Source organism: Hyla sarda, chromosome 6 (assembly GCF_029499605.1).
Source record: "Hyla sarda isolate aHylSar1 chromosome 6, aHylSar1.hap1, whole genome shotgun sequence".
Taxonomy (NCBI): domain Eukaryota; kingdom Metazoa; phylum Chordata; class Amphibia; order Anura; family Hylidae; genus Hyla; species Hyla sarda.
The window spans coordinates 283,115,068-283,135,737 of record NC_079194.1 but is presented as its reverse complement, the minus strand read 5'-3'; the positions used below and the strand labels follow the sequence as shown (position 1 = coordinate 283,135,737).

The 20,670-nt window shown below is 46.2% G+C and overlaps 2 protein-coding genes and 1 non-coding gene across 4 annotated transcripts in view; 2 read left to right on the top strand and 1 right to left on the bottom strand.

The window, feature by feature from the left end:
* LOC130277133 (USP6 N-terminal-like protein) overlaps positions 1–2,541 on the bottom strand; it is an 87,901-nt gene extending 85,360 nt beyond the window's left edge. The window contains exon 1 of the mRNA XM_056527504.1: positions 2,386–2,541. The gene's annotated coding sequence lies outside the window, so the exon portion shown is untranslated. The remainder of the gene's footprint in view (positions 1–2,385) is intronic.
* A 121-nt stretch (positions 2,542–2,662) lies between these two features.
* Positions 2,663–2,735, top strand: TRNAA-AGC (transfer RNA alanine (anticodon AGC)). The gene has a single exon. It is a non-coding gene; the product is annotated as a tRNA-Ala (tRNA).
* Positions 2,736–18,858: 16,123 nt separating this feature from the next.
* PGGHG (protein-glucosylgalactosylhydroxylysine glucosidase) overlaps positions 18,859–20,670 on the top strand; it is a 49,059-nt gene continuing 47,247 nt past the window's right edge. For both annotated transcript variants that reach the window (XM_056527507.1, XM_056527505.1), the window contains exon 1: positions 18,859–18,996. The gene's annotated coding sequence lies outside the window, so the exon portion shown is untranslated. The remainder of the gene's footprint in view (positions 18,997–20,670) is intronic.

The following is a 20,670-nucleotide window of genomic DNA, read 5'->3' as shown; positions in this document are numbered from 1 at the left end:
CTATGTAACACATAGCGCCCCCCGCAGGTCCAGTCTATGTAACACATAGCGCCCCCCGCAGGTCCAGTCTATGTAATACAGATAGCGCCCCCCGCAGGTCCAGTCTACATAATACAGATAGGGCCCCCCGCAGGTCCAGTCTACATAATACAGATAGCGCCCCCCGCAGGTCCAGTCTACATAATACATATAGGGCCCCCCGCAGGTCCAGTCTACATAATACAGATAGCGCCCCCCGCAGGTCCAGTCTACATAATACAGATAGGGCCCCCCGCAGGTCCAGTCTACATAATACAGATAGGGCCCCCCGCAGGTCCAGTCTACATAATACAGATAGGGCCCCCCGCAGGTCCAGTCTACATAATACAGATAGGGCCCCCCGCAGGTCCAGTCTACATAATACAGATAGGGCCCCCCGCAGGTCCAGTCTACATAATACAGATAGCGCCCCCCGCAGGTCCAGTCTACATAATACAGATAGGGCCCCCCGCAGGTCCAGTCTACATAATACAGATAGCGCCCCCCGCAGGTCCAGTCTACATAATACAGATAGCGCCCCCCGCAGGTCCAGTCTACATAATACAGATAGCGCCCCCCGCAGGTCCAGTCTACATAATACAGATAGCGCCCCCCGCAGGTCCAGTATATGTAACACATAGCGCCCCCCGCAGGTCCAGTCTATGTAACACATAGCGCCCCCCGCAGGTCCAGTCTATGTAATACAGATAGCGCCCCCCGCAGGTCCAGTCTACATAATACAGATAGCGCCCCCGCAGGTCCAGTCTACATAATACAGATAGGGCCCCCCGCAGGTCCAGTCTACATAATACAGATAGTGCCCCCCGCAGGTCCAGTCTACATAATACAGATAGCGCCCCCCGCAGGTCCAGTCTACATAATACAGATAGTGCCCCCCGCAGGTCCAGTCTACATAATACATATAGGGCCCCCCGCAGGTCCAGTCTACATAATACATATAGGGCCCCCCGCAGGTCCAGTCTACATAATACAGATAGGGCCCCCCACAGGTCCAGTCTACATAATACAGATAGCGCCCCCCGCAGGTCCAGTCTACATAATACAGATAGTGCCCCCCGCAGGTCCAGTCTACATAATACAGATAGCGCCCCCCGCAGGTCCAGTCTACATAATACAGATAGCGCCTCCCGCAGGTCCAGTCTACATAATACAGATAGCGCCCCCCGCAGGTCCAGTCTACATAATACAGATAGCGCCCCCCGCAGGTCCAGTCTACATAATACAGATAGCGCCCCCCGGAGGTCCAGTCTACATAATACATATAGGGCCCCCCGCAGGTCCAGTCTACATAATACAGATAGCGCCCCCCGCAGGTCCAGTCTACATAATACAGATAGCGCCCCCCGCAGGTCCAGTCTACATAATACAGATAGCGCCCCCCGCAGGTCCAGTCTACATAATACAGATAGTGCCCCCCGCAGGTCCAGTCTATGTAACACATAGCGCCCCCCGCAGGTCCAGTCTACATAATACAGATAGGGCCCCCCACAGGTCCAGTCTACATAATACAGATAGCGCCCCCCGCAGGTCCAGTCTACATAATACAGATAGCGCCCCCCACAGGTCCAGTCTACATAATACAGATAGGGCCCCCCGCAGGTCCAGTCTACATAATACAGATAGCGCCCCCCGCAGGTCCAGTCTATGTAATACAGATAGCGCCCCCCGCAGGTCCAGTCTACATAATACAGATAGCGCCCCCCGCAGGTCCAGTCTACATAATACAGATAGGGCCCCCCGCAGGTCCAGTCTACATAATACAGATAGCGCCCCCCGCAGGTCCAGTCTACATAATACAGATAGCGCCCCCCGCAGGTCCAGTCTACATAATACAGATAGCGCCCCCCGCAGGTCCAGTCTACATAATACAGATAGGGCCCCCCGCAGGTCCAGTCTACATAATACAGATAGGGCCCCCCACAGGTCCAGTCTACATAATACATATAGCGCCCCCCGCAGGTCCAGTATATGTAACACACATAGCGCCCCCCGCAGGTCCAGTCTATGTAACACAGATAGGGCCCCCCGCAGGTCCAGTCTACATAATACATATAGCGCCCCCCGCAGGTCCAGTCTATGTAACACATAGCGCCCCCCGCAGGTCCAGTCTATGTAACACACATAGCGCCCCCCGCAGGTCCAGTCTATGTAACACATAGCGCCCCCCGCAGGTCCAGTCTATGTAACACACATAGCGCCCCCCGCAGGTCCAGTCTATAACACAGACGAGCCATTGTTACGCTCCGGCATCTGACACATTGCAGTATATAGGATGAGCGCGCTGTACGGAGCGCTACACGGGATAACACGAGCCCGGGGGACAGGGTATTACCGCTCAGCTCTTACCTTTTTGGTCCCCGGTCACATTGATGGACACGATATAGCGGTTTCCCCCGCGCGCATCCTCCTCCTCCAGGAGCAGCTACAGCTGAAGGCAAAAGAGTCCAACAGTGAGCAGCAGCCCGACACCAAGCCCCGCCCCCTCTGCTGTCAGTCACCACGGAGCATGCGCACAGCCGAGTCTGGCGTGCAGGCCGATGTTCTGTGAATTCTATTGGGTGGGCGGCAGCACGGGCCTGTTACTGATCACGACACACGCACGCGCCCAATGTTTTCTTCAGTGGGGGAATTAGCTCAAATGGTAGAGCGCTCGCTTAGCATGCGAGAGGTAGCGGGATCGATGCCCGCATTCTCCAATGTTTTTCATTCAGTATTATTTTAATCAGTATTTTCTATTTCTGAACCAACAGTGTGAACAGACTTCTATACAAGCTTACTGTTTAACTCCAGCTTTACTGATAAAAATACCCTTAATAAAAAAAACGCTGGACTCTGTATAAAAATATTTAACCCTTAAAGGACACAGAGTTTTTACATTTTTTTTTCGTTTTTGTTTTTTCCTCAAGTTTTTCAGACAACTTTTTTTTCTATTCACAGAGCCACATATTGTTATTATTGTCTTATTGTTTGTTCGACACCCTTTATTCTCCCATAAAAATGTATGGTAAAAAAATATTTTTGCTACTTTTTGGTGGGTTATGTTTTTACGCAGTGCACTTGACCCCATTCTGGAAGTCAAAACAATTAAAACGGTCCACGATGACCCACATGTACCTTAAATTATATTATTGTACAATTAAAATGAATGATGCAAATTGTTTACATGAGTTGTAGTTTTTTCTTCGGTAGCATTTTTGTTTTTGATTTTTTTTTTTTTACATATGATGTGACCAGAAAATCAGCAATTCTGGCGTCCGGAATTTTTCTCTGTGGGGGATTATAAACATTATTTTTTAATAGTTCAGTAATTTTCACACACATTTATATATATATATATATATATATATATATATATATTTTTTTTATTATTTACATTTTTTATTAAAAAAAATAAAAATAAAAAAAATAAAAAAGTTAAATTTTTCTTTCACACTTTTTAAGTCCCTATAGGGGAGGATTAGAAGGGATCATATGCTACGTTCTGTTCAGTACTATGTAACATCATAGCACTGATCAGTATTATCAGCGATCCTCTTGTATATCCCGGCTCTGCACAACAAGACAACTCCGGTGGGTAACTTTCTGATGAACCCATTTGAATCCTCAGGCATCTCCATTTTCCTTCTAGATGCCGTGATCTGCATAGACCGCAGCATCTATAGGGATAATGGCAGACGTTAGTGTGATTGCTGATGTCTGCCATTATCGGTGAGCTATTTTTTCTTCTTCTAGGGGATCACTAAAGGGAACTGCTATTACTACCTAAAGGGGGTCACTAAAGGGAACTGCTATTACTAGCTAAAGGGGGTCACTAAAGGGTACTGCTATTACTACCTAAAGGGGGTCACTAAAGGGTACTGCTATTACTACCTAAAGGGGGTCACTAAAGGGAACTGCTATTACTACCTAAAGGGGGTCACTAAAGGGTACTGCTATTACTACCTAAAGGGGGTCACTAAAGGGGACTGCTATTACTACCTAAAGGGGGTCACTAAAGGGTACTGCTATTACTACCTAAAGGGGGTCACTAAAGGGGACTGCTAATACTACCTAAAGGGGATCACTAAAGGGGACTGCTATTACTACCTAAAGGGGATCACTAAAGGGAACTGCTATTACTAGCTAAAGGGGGTCACTAAAGGGGACTGCTATTACTACCTAAAGGGGATCACTAAAGGGGACTGCTATTACTACCTAAAGGGGGTCACTAAAGGGGAACTGCTATTACTAGCTAAAGGGGGTCACTAAAGGGAACTGCTATTACTACCTAAAGGGGGTCACTAAAGAGGACTGCTATTACTACCTATCGGGGGTCACTAAAGGGAGCTGCTATTACTACCTATCGGGGGTCACTAAAGGGGACTGCTATTACTACCTAAAGGGGGTCACTAAAGAGGACTGCTATTACTACCTAAAGGGGGTCACTAAAGGGTACTGCTATTACTACCTAAAGGGGGTCACTAAAGAGGGCTGCTATTACTACCTAAAGGGGGTCACTAAAGGGTACTGTTATTACTACCTAAAGGGGGTCACTAAAGGGGACTGCTATTACTACCTAAAGGGGGTCACTAAAGGGGGCTGCTATTACTACCTAAAGGGGGTCACTAAAGGGGGCTGCTATTACTACCTAAAGGGGGTCACTAAAGGGTACTGTTATTACTACCTAAAGGGGGTCACTAAAGGGTACTGTTATTACTACCTAAAGGGGGTCACTAAAGGGTACTGCTATTACTACCTAAAGGGGGTCACTAAAGGGTACTGTTATTACTACCTAAAGGGGGTCACTAAAGGGGACTGCTATTACTACCTAAAGGGGGTCACTAAAGGGGGCTGCTATTACTACCTAAAGGGGGTCACTAAAGGGGGCTGCTATTACTACCTAAAGGGGGTCACTAAAGGGGGCTGCTATTACTACCTAAAGGGGGTCACTAAAGGGGGCTGCTATTACTACCTAAAGGGGGTCACTAAAGGGGGCTGCTATTACTACCTAAAGGGGGTCACTAAAGGGGGCTGTTATTACTACCTAAGGGTGTGTTCACACTCTAGTTACTAGCAGGGGGTTTCCCGCTACAAGTTACACTACCATTGATTTGAATAGGTCTGTGGACAGTCGACAATATTGTCAGATTTGTGGACTGTCCGCAAACCCATTAAAATGAATGGTAGCGTAACTCGCAGTGGGTTTCCCGCATTGGGAAACCCACTTCTAGTTACTAGCATGTGAACGCACCCTTAAGGGGGTCACTAAAGGGGGACTGCTATTATTACTCAAAGGGTGTTGCTATTTCTACCTAAAGGGGTCATTAAAGGGGGCTTGCTATTACTACTTTAAGGGGCTACTGCTGCTGCTACGAGTACCTAAAGGGAGCTGCTGCTTCTACTGTCTAAAGGGGGGGCTTCTATTACTATATGTGGGGGGCTGGAACTACCATATATGGAGGGGGCTACAACCATACACAGGGGACTGCAAATATATTCAGGGGTCAACTATGTACAGGGGTATCCACCTACAGGGAGTAGCCCCCTACTTATAAGAGGCTGCTACTACTACCTACAGGGAGTAACTATCTGCAGTGGGCAGCTATATACAGGGGCACCTACCTACATGGAGTACCCCTATTTATAGGGCAATGTTACTGCCTACAGAGAGTAACTGTCTACAGGGGTCAGCTATCTACAGGTGGTACCTACCTACTCAGGGCAACTGTGTAATGGGGAAACAATGTGAAGGGACCTGTCCATGTACTGAAACAACCTTACTATTTATAGGGGGGGACCTACCTACTCTTACCCCAACCCACTTATTCACATACATTACTGTGTGGGACACTAAGGCTGGAATTCCACTTGGTTTTTGTTGGGGGGAAAACGCCAATTCTGCCACATGGTGTTTTTTTGCCCAAAAAACGCTGTGGCCAGATGTTAGCTGTAAATCAATGAGAAATCACAAAATTCTTTCTCCACTTGGCATTTTTCAGTTTGGTGATTTTTCACTCTTTTTTGGCGTTTTTCATCTCCTTGGCAGTTTGGCAAAATAGCAGCATGTTGAGCCTATGGCGTTTTTCAGTCTATGGGAGTGAAAAAAGGAAAAAAAAACAAAAAACGGCATGTGGGTTTTTACTTTGGCGTTTTTTTCTGGCGGTTTTTATTCTCTTTTGGACTTTAGCGATCCAAAAAAAGTGATGGAGATACCTTTTTTACAAAAATTTTGTAGGGTACCATTAAAAAAAAATTTGGAAAAAGATACAGTAGTGATGGAAAAAATTGTATTTAACGAAATGAATCTTTTTTATAACAAAATTCTTATACATTTTTAAACAGGGATCAATTTATGTGTGTGAGCAGGGAACTAAAAATATAGCCGACAATTATAAAAATGTAGTGTGTGTGTGTGCGCATATTTTTCTTTGCTGTCCATCTTTCATAGAGATCTTAAATGAAATCTGTCAGGTAGTGCAGGTGACACTGATGACAACCATACTTACCCGGTCCTGTTCCGTGTGCCCATTCTCCTGACATCTTCTTTGTTATCTTCCATCCCCGGGGACGACTTGGACCATGGACGGAGCTTCGTCATGTGACCACTCCTGCTTTTGTAGCAAACAACAGCTGTGACTTCATGACTAGTGTTGAGCGGCATAGGCCATATTCGAATTCGCGAATATTCGCGAATATATGTACGAATATTCGTCATATTCGCGAATATTCGCATATTCTTAATATTCTCGTTTTATTTTCGCATATGCGAATATTCGCGTGTTCGAAAATGAACACATGCAAACATTCGCATATGCAAAAATTCGGATAGACGAAAATTCGCATAAGCGAAAATTACCATGTACGAAAATTAGCATATGCACATTTTCGCATATGCGAAAATTCGCACACCGGTCTCACACAGTAGTATTAGAGCCTTCTTTACACCACATAAGCTGGAAGTAGAGAGGGATGATCACTGTGATGTGTACTGTGAAAAAAATAATAATAAAAAAAAATAAAAAAACGAATATTCGTAATTACAAATATATAGCGCTATATTCGCGAATATACGCGAATTCGCAAATATGCGATATTCGCGAATAAAATTCGAATTGCGAATATTCGCGAGCAACACTATTCATGACGCTCCACCCATGCTCCAAGTCAGCCGGAAGATACTGAAGAAGTCAACGAGAGGACTGGTGCATGGAACGGGATCAAGTAAGTATCGTTGTCATCAGTGTCACCTGCACTACCCGTCTGTACTGACAGGTTAGTGCAGGTGAAACTGATGACAGATTTCTTTTAAAGGGGTACTCCGGTGGAAAATGTTTTTTTTTTTTTTATTAACTGATGCCAGAAAGTTAAACAGATTTGTAAATTACTTTTATAAAAAAAAAAAAAATCTTAATCCTTCCAGTACTTATTAGCTGCTGAATACTACAGAGGAAATGATTTTCTTTTTGGAACACAGAGCTCTCTGCTGACATCATGACCACAGTGCTCTCTGCTGACATCTCTGTCCATTTAAGGAGCTGTCCAGAGCAGCACATGTTTGCTATGGGGATTTTCTCCTAATCTGGACAGTTCTTAAAATGGACAGAGATGTCAGCAGAGAGCTCTGTGGTCATGATATGAGCAGAGAGCAGTGTGTTCCAAAAAGAAAATAATTTACAAATCTGCTTTACAAATCAGTTGATTTAAAAAAAAAAAAAAAAAAAAAATATATATATATATATATATATATATATATATATATATATATATGTTTTTCACTGGAGTACCCCTTTAAAGGAGTACTCGGGTATATAAAAATGTATCCCCTATCTTTAGTTTCAGATTGAGGAAGGTCCGACAGCTGGGACCCCCCTGATCTTCAGAACAGTACCTGGCTCTCGTTGAAATAAATAGAAAGAAAAAAGACCGGGGAACGGCGCCTCGTGTATTACCCTTAAACACAAACAGCAAGTGTAAATGTGGGAGAAACCCACGGCACTTATAGGTGGCTGCTCACCAGATGTAAATAGAAGTAACGCATATCACCCCAAATAGGGGTACTCACTGATGTCCAAAGGAGGGCTGCAAGCCGGAGGTCACAGGCACATACGTCCTGACGTAGTCATCAAACGGAAAATGGAAAAGGACCTCATTCATCCAGGCGCTGCCGGTTAGGTCATCAGGTGCACAAAATGATGCAATGTATACCTTGGAATATTGTATACATGAAAGTTTATTAAAAAATAATAAACAACATACAGATTACGCGTTTCGAGGGTGACTCCCCTCTTCCTCAGATCAGGTGTGCTCTGCAGTGCACACCTGATCTGAGGAAGAGGGGAGTCACCCTCGAAATGCGTAATCTGTATGTTGTTTATTATTTTTTAATAAACTTTCATGTATACAATATTCCAAGGTATACATTGCATCATTTTGTGCACCTGATGACCTAACCGGCAGCGCCTGGATGAATGAGGTCCTTTTCCATTTTCCGTTTGATGGCTTTCGTTGAGGAGTGTGTGCTGCAGACGGCACGCGCTCCATACAGCACTCGGGCATCACCAGCGCTCCCATGTGTATAGGGGATACATTAATTGTGGCTGGAGTTCTCCTTTAAATTGGTGCGGAGACAGCTACAGATGGAATCTCTGCCTGGATTTTCTCTGCTCCCAAAGTCGTGTGAACATAGCCTTACAGTTTTTGCAGTTCCAGCTCTTCCGGCTCTGTGTCTGGTGGCGCTCAACCCATTCACATAAATGGTCAATACAGGTCATGGCCAGGGGAAGAGTCTAGTGCAATCACTTGAGAATATTCCTAAGATTACAACCTCCCAGAGGGGAGATCACATGTCAGTCTCATCAGGTCACATGGGGCGCACTCCAGATTTATTAATGCCATTCTGACTATACAATAATCAATTACTTAGAGCTCCACCGGATATCCTGTTCCTTAGAGGGTTATTCAGGGCCTGGACACAAGAGCGTGTGGCTTTGTTCAATGTTTCCCAACCAGTGTGCCTCCAGCTTTGCAAAAAAAAACAACCTTACTTTATGCAACCTCTTGTTCGGCTTATTTTAGATCAGTATTTAGCATCAAATTCATGGCACATACTATATATAACTCTGGTGCATTTTAGAACTCCTCTTATTAAAGGGAATAATCCCGTGGAATTTTTTTTTAAATCAACTGGCGCCAGAAAGTTAAACAGATTTGTAAATTACTTCTATAAAAAAAAAAAAATCTTAATCCTTCCAGTACTTATTAGCAGCTGTATACTACAGAGGAAATGCTTTTCTTTTTGGATTTCTCTTCTGTCATGACCACAATGCTCTCTGCTGACCTCTGCTGTCCATTTTAGGAACTATCCAGAGCAGCATATGTTTGCTATGGGGATTTTCTCCTGATAGATGTCAGATGGCGGCGGTTACCCCCCGCCGCCCAAGCTATCTCCATGCGCCACCCGCATTCTATGCCGGGCTGCTGCTCCAGTCTCTGAAAACCTCTGTGTTACCGGGACTGGAGACATCACGTTACACCACGCCTTCTTGTGATATTGCGTCACGCGCCCTCCATTCATGTCTATGGGAGGGGGCGTGACTGCAGTCACGCCCCCTCCCCTAGACATGAATGGAGGGGGCGTGGCGCGACTTCGCATCTCCAGCCCTAGAAACACAGAATAGAATGCCAGATGCTGAACAGAGATCGCGGGGGGTCCCAGTGGAGGGCCCATCACGATCAGACATCTTATTCCCTATCCTTTGGATAAGGGATAAGATGTCTATGGCTGGAATACCCCTTTAAATGTACAATGAATGTTTCGCGCAGCTTGTATGCAACGTTTTGGTTTTTTTGCTGCATTTTCAGGCAGATTTCTGGTGCATTTGGACTCATAAGTCTGCTCCATTGTTTTGCACCAAGCTTTTACAGGAAAGAATCAATAACATTATAACTGGTGATCAATAACATTATAACTGGTAGTAGGGAATAGACTTTATTTTCTTTAGTTATTTTTTTTTTTTAAATATTATTATTATGTCCAATTACCATACAACAAACAATTTTTTTTTGCATCCCCCAAACAGAACATTAGTAGCTCCTCATCTTTAGTACCTGTCTCCTACGTCCTAGTGACATGTCAATAGTTTCGATTGACGGGGTCTGAGTGTTCAGACCTCCACTGATCAGGAGAAGTCTGCGCTGTGGCACGCTCCTCTCCCAGTTTTGTGTAGTGTTGCTCGCGAATATTCGCAATTCGAGTTTTATTCGCGAATATCGCATATTCGCGAATTCGCGAATATTCGCGAATATAGCGCTATATATTCGTAATTACGAATATTCGTTTTTTATTTTTTATTATTTTTATTTTTTTCACAGTACACATCACAGTGATCATCCCTCTCTGCTTCCAGCTTATGTGGTGTTAGAAGGCTCTAATACTACTGTGTGAGACGGGTGTGCGAAGTTTCGCATATGCGAAAATTAGCATATGCTAATTTTCGCATATGCGCATATTCGCGTATGTTAATTTTTGTGTATACAAATTTTCGCATATGTTAATTTTTGCATGTACGAATATTCGCATATGCGAAAATAAGACGAGACTATTACGAATATGCGAATATTCGCGAATATGACGAATATTCGTCCATATATTCGCGAATATTCGCGAATTCGAATATGGCCTATGCCGCTCAACACTAGTTTTGTGTCATGTGATCTGGACTGCTCCATAGACTTACATTATGAGACCATCTCGCTTAAAACTTTTTCCAAATGTCAGTGCCCATTTTTAGGGCTTGTCCAAACTGCGAACATTCTGTGGGAGGAATTCCATTGCAGAAATCCGCTTTCAGCGGAGTCCTATTGTTTTTAATGGGATTCAGCTGCTCTGTTCAGATTGCAGAATCGCTGCAGCAGTCCGAACAGTCCTTCTACTGATATTTTCGGAATTCCGCCTGCTGAAAGTTCATCTGAAAGGTCCGGCCAATGCTACCGCAGAAGTATTCAAAATTGCGTCGGCTGAATGTCTGTAGTGTGGACGAGTCCTTGTATTCCCTAAGTTAACTGAACCATCTTTACCGGCAGTCCTCATTTCGCAGCAATGCAGAAAAGCACTATATTTGTCTTGCTTTTGCATAATTCAAGTTGTACTGACATCTAGTGGTCAAGGTCAAAAACTACAACAATGAAGATGATTTTGCAATAGTTTTTTCCTATTGATATTTGTGACAAAAACCAAAAACAAACATCTCTTATGCCAGGTTCCCACTGTGGAATCTCCGGGTAGAAAATTTACGCCTGAAGATTCCGAGTGCGGCCACGCGGACACTGCTGTCTCCAATAGACTGCAATGTGTTCCGCAAGTATTTCCGCCTGAAGAATGAGCATTGAACGCCATTCTTCAGGTGGAAATTTTCAAGCGGATTTTTCGTTCACAAATTCTGAAGTGTGAATTTGTGAACGGAAAACCATTCACTACACTATACATTTTAGTAAACGGAATTTCTGCCTGCAATTTCAAAGCAGAATTGCAGGCAGAAATTTTGTAGTGTGAACCTAGCCTTATATTCATTTTATAGCTGATATAGTGGAAGTAAAACAGAAGGTAATTTTCCAATATCTCTTTCCATGAGAGGCAGGGCCGCCATCAGGGGGGTACAACCCATACACCTGTATGGGGCCCGGAGCTTCAGGAGGCCCGGACGTCCCTGGACCTTTTTTTTTTACTGGCTGACTGTCACTCACTGGCCACTGGCGCTGGGTGCCCGCAAGGTCCGGGGGGCCCGCAGGGGGGGTTATGGGGATGATAAGAGGTGCAGGGGGGTTATGGGGGTGATAAGAGGTGCAGGGGGGGGGGTGATGAGAGGAGCAGGGGGTTATGGGGGTGATGAGAGGTGCAGGGGGACATGATGAGAGGTGCAAGGGGGGTTATGGGGGGTGATAAGAGTTGTGGGGGATTATGGAGGTGATGAGAGGTGCAGGGGGGTGATGAGAGGTGCAGGGGGGATTATGGAGGTGATGAGAGGTGCAGGGGGATGATGAGAGGTGCAGGGGGGTTATGGGGGTGATTAGAGGTGCAGGTGGGTTATGGAGGTGATGAGAGGTGCAGCGCAGGGGGGGTTATGAGAGGTGCAGGGGGGGTTATGTGGGTGATAAAGAGGTAGGGGGGTTATGTGGGTGATAAGAGGTGTGGGAGGGTAATGAGAGGTGCAGGGGGGTTATGGGGGTGATAATAGGTGCAGGTGGGGTTATGGAGTTGATGAGTAGAGGTTTGGCAGGGGTTTTGGGGGTGATGAGGACACAGAGGATAATAGGGGGTGTATATGTATATATGATGTGTATGCATGTATGGCAGAATTATATTCAGGGTACAGTGTGTGGCAGTATTATATTCAGGGTACAGTGTGTGGCAGTATTATATTCAGGGTACAGTGTGTGGCAGGATTATATTCAGGGTACAGTGTGTGGCAGGATTATATTCAGGGTACAGTGTGTGGCAGTATAATATTCAGTGGATACAATGTGTGGCAGTATTATATTCAGTGGATACAGTGGGTGGCAGTATTATATTAAGTGGGTACAGTGTATAGCAGTATTATATTCAGGGTACAGTGTGGGGCAGTATTTTATTTAGGGTACACTATCTGGCAAGGTTATAATGATTACTGTCTTCATGCAGAGGATGAGGATCTGCTGACAGTGAGGAGCCTATGATGTCTGGATATCAGACTCTGTAGAGAAGATGGAGCTGGAGGAAGACCTGGTCTCTGGACCAGATGAAGAAGAAAAGATAACAGAGAAGACATCACTCAGGTCATAAGACGTCACTCAGGTCACTGATATCATTGTGTGTTCTCCTGACTGTCCCATCAGAGCTGTAGTCACTTGTAAGTTCTGCAGTGATGATGGGTAAAACTGTGTCCAATCTGTGTTTCTCCAGCTGTTACAAAACAACGACTCCCATTGCCTGAGGCTCTTCAGACATGATGGGAGTTTTAGCTTTCCAACAGCTGGAGAACCACTTCAACCGAGGTGATCGGTGGGGGTCTCAGCAGTACCCCCCCCCCCCCCCCCCACGATCTCCTGCACAGGCCCCGGCAGTTTGCTGGAAGCTGACGTCTGTACCCCGCTTGAAGCGTTGGCCGGCACGCCCTCTCTATGAGGAACATGGAGGGGCGTGTTGGCCGGTATGCCCCCCTTCCAGCAGACTGCTGGGACCCCATGCAGGAGATAGTGGAGGGCCCAATGCTCGGACCCCCCGCAATCTCTAACTTATCGTAAGTTATTTTTTACCAGACAAATCCTTTCATAGCACAGTGTTATACAGCACCGCACTCTGCTCTAATCTAATTAGAAATATATAATTAGAAAATAAAATAATATTGGGGGCAGGCCACGGGGGGGACAGGCCTTGAGCTGTGTGAGGGGCCCCGAAATTTCTGATGGCAGCCCTGATGAGAGGTATTCTTTAATGGCATATATACAGTAAACACACACATAAAGTTATACAAGAGTCACAATTGTCGCCGTTGTATAACAATACATTTTTATTGCAACAGTTTACAGTAAATAAAATGAAGAGTAAAGCAACTTTTCAAATAGTCTTTATTACAACAATTCCTAACACACAATGCAATGTTTCCCAGGCATGCTGGGAGTTGTAGTTTTGTTACAGCTGGAGGCACCCTGGTTGGGAAACACTGGCATAATGTCTATAGCTTCTACTCAGGCTGCTTTCTCTTGTCACTATGATGACAAATAAGTCTGCACGGTGACTGTATATACAAAATAGTATATATATTCACATACAGCTGCTATGTAGGTTTATGTTTATCTATGGCAGTGCTTCCCAACTAGGGAGCCTCCAGCTATTGCAAAACTACAACTCCCAGCATGCCAGGACAGCCAACGGCTGTCCGGGCATGCTGGGAGTTGTAGTTTTGCAACAGCTGGAGGCTCCCTAGTTGAAAAACACTGATCTTTGGTTATAGTTCACATATATATGTTGTATGGAGACCAGGTTTTTTTTTTTTTTTTTTTAGCAAAAACTGAGGCCGACTGATGCAACAACTAATACAAAAATGCATCACTTTTCATCAGTCTTTCTAAGGGTACGTTCACACGGGCGGATTTTTTTTGCGGGTTTTCTGCGCAGCGTAAATTCCGACGCAAAAAATCTGCTGCAGACAGCCGAGAAGAGCTCGCCCCCTTTCAATTACGCAGCGGGAGACCCGCAAAAAATTCGCCCGTGTGAACGTACCCTAACATTTGATTGCATAGTAGGTATCAGAGCCAGATAGGAAAATCCTGCAAAACACTTTCTGCTATCCGATGCTGGACTGATCTGGAATCCCCACTGAACAGCTCATTTTAGCTGATCGATCCTCTTGACAACAATTTATAAGGAGCAGTATATAGGGAGGGATAGGGAGCAGTAGATAGGAGGCAGTATATAGGGAGGGATAGGGTAGGGAGCAGTATATAGGGAGGGATAGGGTAGGGAGCAGTATATAGGGAGGGATAGGGAGCAGTATATAGGGAGGGATAGGAGGCAGTATATAGGGCGGGGAGCAGTATATAGGGAGGGATAGGAGGCAGTATATAGGGAGGGATAGGAGGCAGTATATAGGGAGGGATAGGGAGCAGTATATAGGGAGGGATAGGAAGCAGTATATATGGAGGTATAAGAGGCAGAATATAGGGAGGGATATCGGAAGGGATAGGGAGCAGTATATAGGGAGGGATAGCGAGCAGTATATAGGGAGGGATAGGAGGCAGTATATAGGGAGGGATAGAGCAGTATATAGGGAGGGATAGGGAGGGATAGGAGGCAGTATATAGGGAGGGATAGGAGGCAGTATATAGGGAGGGATAGGAGGCAGTATATAGGGAGGGATAGGGAGTAGTATATAGGGAAGGATAGGGAGCAGTATATAGGGAAGGATAGGAGGCAGTATATAGGGAGGGATAGGAGGCAGTATATCGGGAGGGATAGGAGGCAGTATATAGGGAGGGATAGGGAGCAGTATATAGGGAAGGATAGGAAGCAGTATATAGGGAAGGATTGGGAGCAGTATGTAGGGAGCAGTATATAGGGAGGGATAGGGAGCAGTATATAGGGAGGGATAGGAGGCAGTATATAGGGAGGGATAGAGAGCAGTAGTGTTGCTCACGAATATTCGCAATTCGAATATTATTCGCGAATATCGCATATTCGCGAATATAGCGCTATATATTCGTAATTACGAATATCCTTTTTTTTTTTTTTTTCACAGTACACATCACAGTGATCACCCCTCTCTGCTTCCAGCTTGTGTGGTGTAAAGAAGGCTGTAATACTACTGTGTGAGACTGGCGTGCGGAAATTCGCATATGCTAATTTTCGCATATGCGAATTTTCGCGTATGCTTTGTATATGCTAATATTCACATATGTTAATTTTCGCATACGTGAATCTTCGCATATGCGAAAATAAAACGAGAATATAACGAATATGCGAATATTCGCAAATATATGACGAATATTCGTCCATATATTCTCGAATATTCGCGAATTCGAATATGGCCTATGCCGCTCAACACTAGAGAGCAGTATATAGGGAGGGATAGGGAGCAGTATATAGGGAAGGATAGGAGGCAGTATATAGGGAGGGATAGGAGGCAGTATATAGGGAGGGATAGGGAGCAGTATATAGGGAAGGATAGGGAGCAGTATATAGGGAGGGATAGGAGGCAGTATATAGGGAGGGATAGGGAGCAGTATATAGGGCAGTATATAGGGAGGGATAGGAGGCAGTATATAGGGCGGGGAGCAGTATATAGGGAGGGATAGGAGGCAGTATATAGGGAGGGATAGGGAGCAGTATATAGGGAGGGATAGGGAGCAGTATATAGGGAGGGATAGGAGGCGGTATATAGGGCGGGGAGCAGTATATAGGGAGGGATAGAGAGCAGTATATAGGGAGGGATAGGGAGCAGTATATAGGGAAGGATAGGAGGCAGTATATCGGGAGGGATAGGAGGCAGTATATCGGGAGGGATAGGAGGCAGTATATCGGGAGGGATAGGGAGCAGTATATAGGGAAGGATAGGGAGCAGTATATAGGGAAGGATAGGAGGCAGTATATAGGGAGGGATAGGAAGCAGTATATAGGGAAGGATAGGAATCAGTATATAGGGAAGGATTGGGAGCAGTATGTAGGGACCAGTATATACGGAGGGATAGGGAGCAGTATATAGGGAGGGATAGGAGGCAGTATATAGGGAAGGATAGAGAGCAGTATATAGGGAGGGATAGGGAGCAGTATATAGGGAAGGATAGGAGGCAGTATATAGGGAGGGATAGGAGGCAGTATATAGGGAGGGATAGGGAGCAGTATATAGGGAAGGATAGGGAGCAGTATATAGGGAGGGATAGGAGGCAGTATATAGGGAGGGATAGGGAGCAGTAGATAGGGCAGTATATAGGGAGAGATAGGAGGCAGTATATAGGGCAGGGAGCAGTATATAGGGAGGGATAGGAGGCAGTATATAGGGAGGGGTAGGGAGCAGTATATAGGGAGGGATAGGGAGCAGTATATAGGGAGGGATAGGAGGCAATATATAGGGAGGCATAGAGAGCAGTATATAGGGAGGGATAGGGAGCAGTATATAGGGAAGGATAGGAGGCAGTATATAGGGAGGGATAGGAGGCAGTATATAGGGAGGGATAGGGAGCAGTATATAGGGAAGGATAGGGAGCAGTATATAGGGAGGGATAGGAGGCAGTATATAGGGAGGGATAGGGAGCAGTATATAGGGCAGTATATAGGGAGGGATAGGAGGCAGTATATAGGGCGGGGAGCAGTATATAGGGAGGGATAGGAGGCAGTATATAGGGAGGGATAGGGAGCAGTATATAGGGCAGTATATAGGGAGGGATAGGAGGCAGTATATAGGGCGGGGAGCAGTATATAGGGAGGGATAGGAGGCAGTATATAGGGAGGGATAGGGAGCAGTATATAGGGAGGGATAGGGAGCAGTATATAGGGAAGGATATAGGGAGGGATAGGAAGCAGTATATATGGAGGTATAGGAGGCAGAATATAGGGAGGGATATCGGAAGGGATAGGGAGCAGTATATAGGGAGGGATAGGGAGCAGTATATAGGGAGGGATAGGAGGCAGTATATAGGGAGGGATAGGAGGCAGTATATAGGGAGGGATAGAGAGCAGTATATAGGGAGGGATAGGGAGCAGTATATAGGGAAGGATAGGAGGCAGCATATAGGGAGGGATAGGAGGCAGTATATAGGGAGGGATAGGGAGCAGTATATAGGGAAGGATAGGGAGCAGTATATAGGGAAGGATAGGAGGCAGTATATAGGGAGGGATAGGGAGCAGTATATAGGGAAGGATTGGGAGCAGTATGTAGGGAGGGATAGGGAGCAGTATATAGGGAGGGATAGGGAGCAGTATATAGGGAGGGATAGGAGGCAGTATATAGGGAAGGATAGAGAGCAGTATATAGGGAGGGATAGGGAGCAGTATATAGGGAAGGATAGGGAGCAGTATATAGGGAGGGATAGGAGGCAGTATATAGGGAGGGATAGGGAGCAGTATATAGGGCAGTATATAGGGAGGGATAGGAGGCAGTATATAGGGCAGGGAGCAGTATATAGGGAGGGATAGGAGGCAGTATATAGGGAGGGATAGGGAGCAGTATATAGGGAGGGATAGGGAGCAGTATATAGGGAGGGATAGGAGGCAGTATATAGGGAAGTATATAGGGAGGGATAGGAAGAAGTATATATGGAGGTATAGGAGGCAGAATATAGGGAGGGATATCGGAAAGGATAGGGAGCAGTACAATAACCCCCCGACCTACGATGGCCCCGACATATGATGAAATCGACATACGATGCTTTTATATGTCGGGGCCATCGCATTAACTGCTATCCGACAGCGCAAAATGCTTAAGCTGCTGTTTGATAGCAGTTTAAGCATCCCTGGCAGGTTCACTTACCTATTCCCGCTGCTCCGGGTCCACTTCGCGATCCTCCGGTGTCTTGCGCATCTTCTCCAGGGTCCGGGCCTCGCTTTCCGGCGTCGTTATTACGTCACTACGCACGCCGCGCCAGCGCAGCAGCATAATAAAGTCACCAGAAAGCGAGGCCCGGACCCTGCAGAAGATGCGGAAGAAGCCGGAGGATCGCGAAGAAGACACCGGAGCAGCGGGACAGCATCGGGAGCCCCTGGGACAGCATCGGGAGCAGTGAGAACCTGGTCCGGAGCAACGGGGACAGGTGAGTACAGCTTCCTATACTTTACATTGCACCCTCAACATACGATGGATTCGACAAACGATGGGTCGTTTGGAACGAATTACCATCGTATGTTGAGGGACCACTGTATATAGGGAGGGATAGGGAGCAGTATATAGGGAGGGATAGGAAGCAGTATATAGGAAGCTGTATATAGGGAAGGATAGGGAGCAGTATATAGGGAGGTATAGAAGGCAGTATATAGGGAGGGATAGGGAGCAGTATATAGGGAGCAGTATATAGGGAGGTATAGGAGGCAGTATATAGGGAGTAGCAGGGGCAGACTGACAGGACGGGCACTGCCCTGGGCCCCACAGCTGCCAGTCATTTTATAATTCTTTAATTCGCACCCAGTTCTCCTCTAACAAGTCCTGGTCGGGCAGTCACTGAGGCGCAGAGATCACCACACAACACAACCTGCTCTGTATCTACTATATGCTGGAGGTGCAGGACCTGTGAAGATGCCCAATCATGTGACCTGTACACATGGGGGCGGAGCTCAGCAGGATAGAAGAGTTTAGGGACTTGTGAGGGAGATCATGTGACAGGAGTGGGCGGAGCTCAGCAGGAAAGGTATGTAACGGGGTAAAGGACCTGAAGTCGGAGCAATAGTGAGAGTAGTCTTAGGGCTGCACTCACTATTCTGCTGGTGCGGAGTCCTTGTATACAGTATATACCCAGGTTAGTAATGTAATTGTACCCAGTGGAGTATACCTGATGTTACTCCTGAGTTATAAATAGGATGTAACTTAGGATCAGGAGCAAGGTCTGGTATACTCCAGAGCTGTACTCACTATTCTGCTGGTGAGGTCACTGGGGGGAATTTATCAGTATGTGTCTATTGTAGACACAGTTCTACCTCTTTACATACTTGTCTATTGTACACTCTTGCTCAGAATTTGTACTGTAAACTCCTTTAATAAATCTTGTGCAAATATAGAACCGCCCCCCCTCGCTCTACCGCGCGCTCCTTCTCTACCGCGCGCTCCTTCTCTACCGCGCGCTCCTTCTCTACCGCGCGCTCCTTCTCTACCGCGCGCTCCTTCTCTACCGCGCCCTCCTTCTCTACCGCGCCCTCCTTCTCTACCGCGCCCTCCTTCTCTACCGCGCGCTCCTTCTCTACCGCGCGCTCCTTCTCTACCGCGCCCTCCTTCTCTACCGCGCCCTCCTTCTCTACCGCGCCCTCCTTCTCTACCGCGCGCTCCTTCTCTACCGCGCCCTCCTTCTCTACCGCGCGCTCCTCTACCGCGCGCTCCTTCTCTACCGCGCGCTCCTTCTCTACCGTACACTCCTTCTCTACCTCACAAGGAAAGTGGACACAGGGATTTTGTTCTATTGCTTTGAGGTAAGATTCCATTGAGGTTTTTTGTCCATCAGCAAAAATGCCAGAAGAACTGTCCCAGCTTTTTCCTGTGTTTTGTCAGTTTTTCTTGTGTTTTTTACTACCATTTTTGCTGGTGTGTGGAAACCAAAAAATTTATTAAGCTTTAGATATGTGAATGCGGAGGACTATGTCAGATTTGGTGGATTGCGATGAACATGGTTTTTAAAAAAAAGTCAATAAAAGGGTTAACGAGGGCTGTGGGGGAGTGTATGTTTTTTTAAATACATTTTTAATGTGTTGTGTTTTTTATAATTGAATTTTCAGGGTTAGTAGTGGAAGCTGTCTTATAGACAGAATCCATTACTAAGCCGGGGCTTAGCGTTAGCCAACAAAACAGCTAGCGCTAACCTCCAAATATTACCCCGGTACCCACCGCCACAGGGGTGCCGGGAAGAGCCGGTACCAACAGGCCCAGAGCGTCAAAAATGGTGCTCCTGGGCCTAGGCGGTAACAGGCTGGCGTTATTTAGGCTGGGGAGGGCCAGTAACAATCGTCCTCGCCCACCCTGGTAACGTAAGGTTGTTGCTGCTTGGTTGGTATCTGGCTGATACTGAAAATAGGGGGAACCCTATGCTTTTTTTTTTTTTATATAAATAAATAAAAGCATAGGGTTCCCCCTATTTTCAGTATCAGCCAGATACCAACCAAGCAGTAACAGCCTGACGTTACCAGGGTGGGCGAGGACCATTGTTACTGGCCCTCCCCAGCCTAAATAACGCCAGCCTGTTACCGCCTAGGCCCAGGAGCGCCATTTTTGACGCTCCGGGCCTGTTGGTATCGGCTCTTCCCGGCACCCCTGTGGCGGTGGGTACCAGGGTAATAATTGGAGGTTAGCGCTAGCTGTTTTTGGGGCTTAACGCTAAGCCCCGGCTTAGTGATGGATTCTGTCTATAAGACAGCGCACATAATGCAGCGTGTTCCTAAACAGGGAGCCTCCAATTGATGCTAAACTACAACTCCCTTCATGGAGG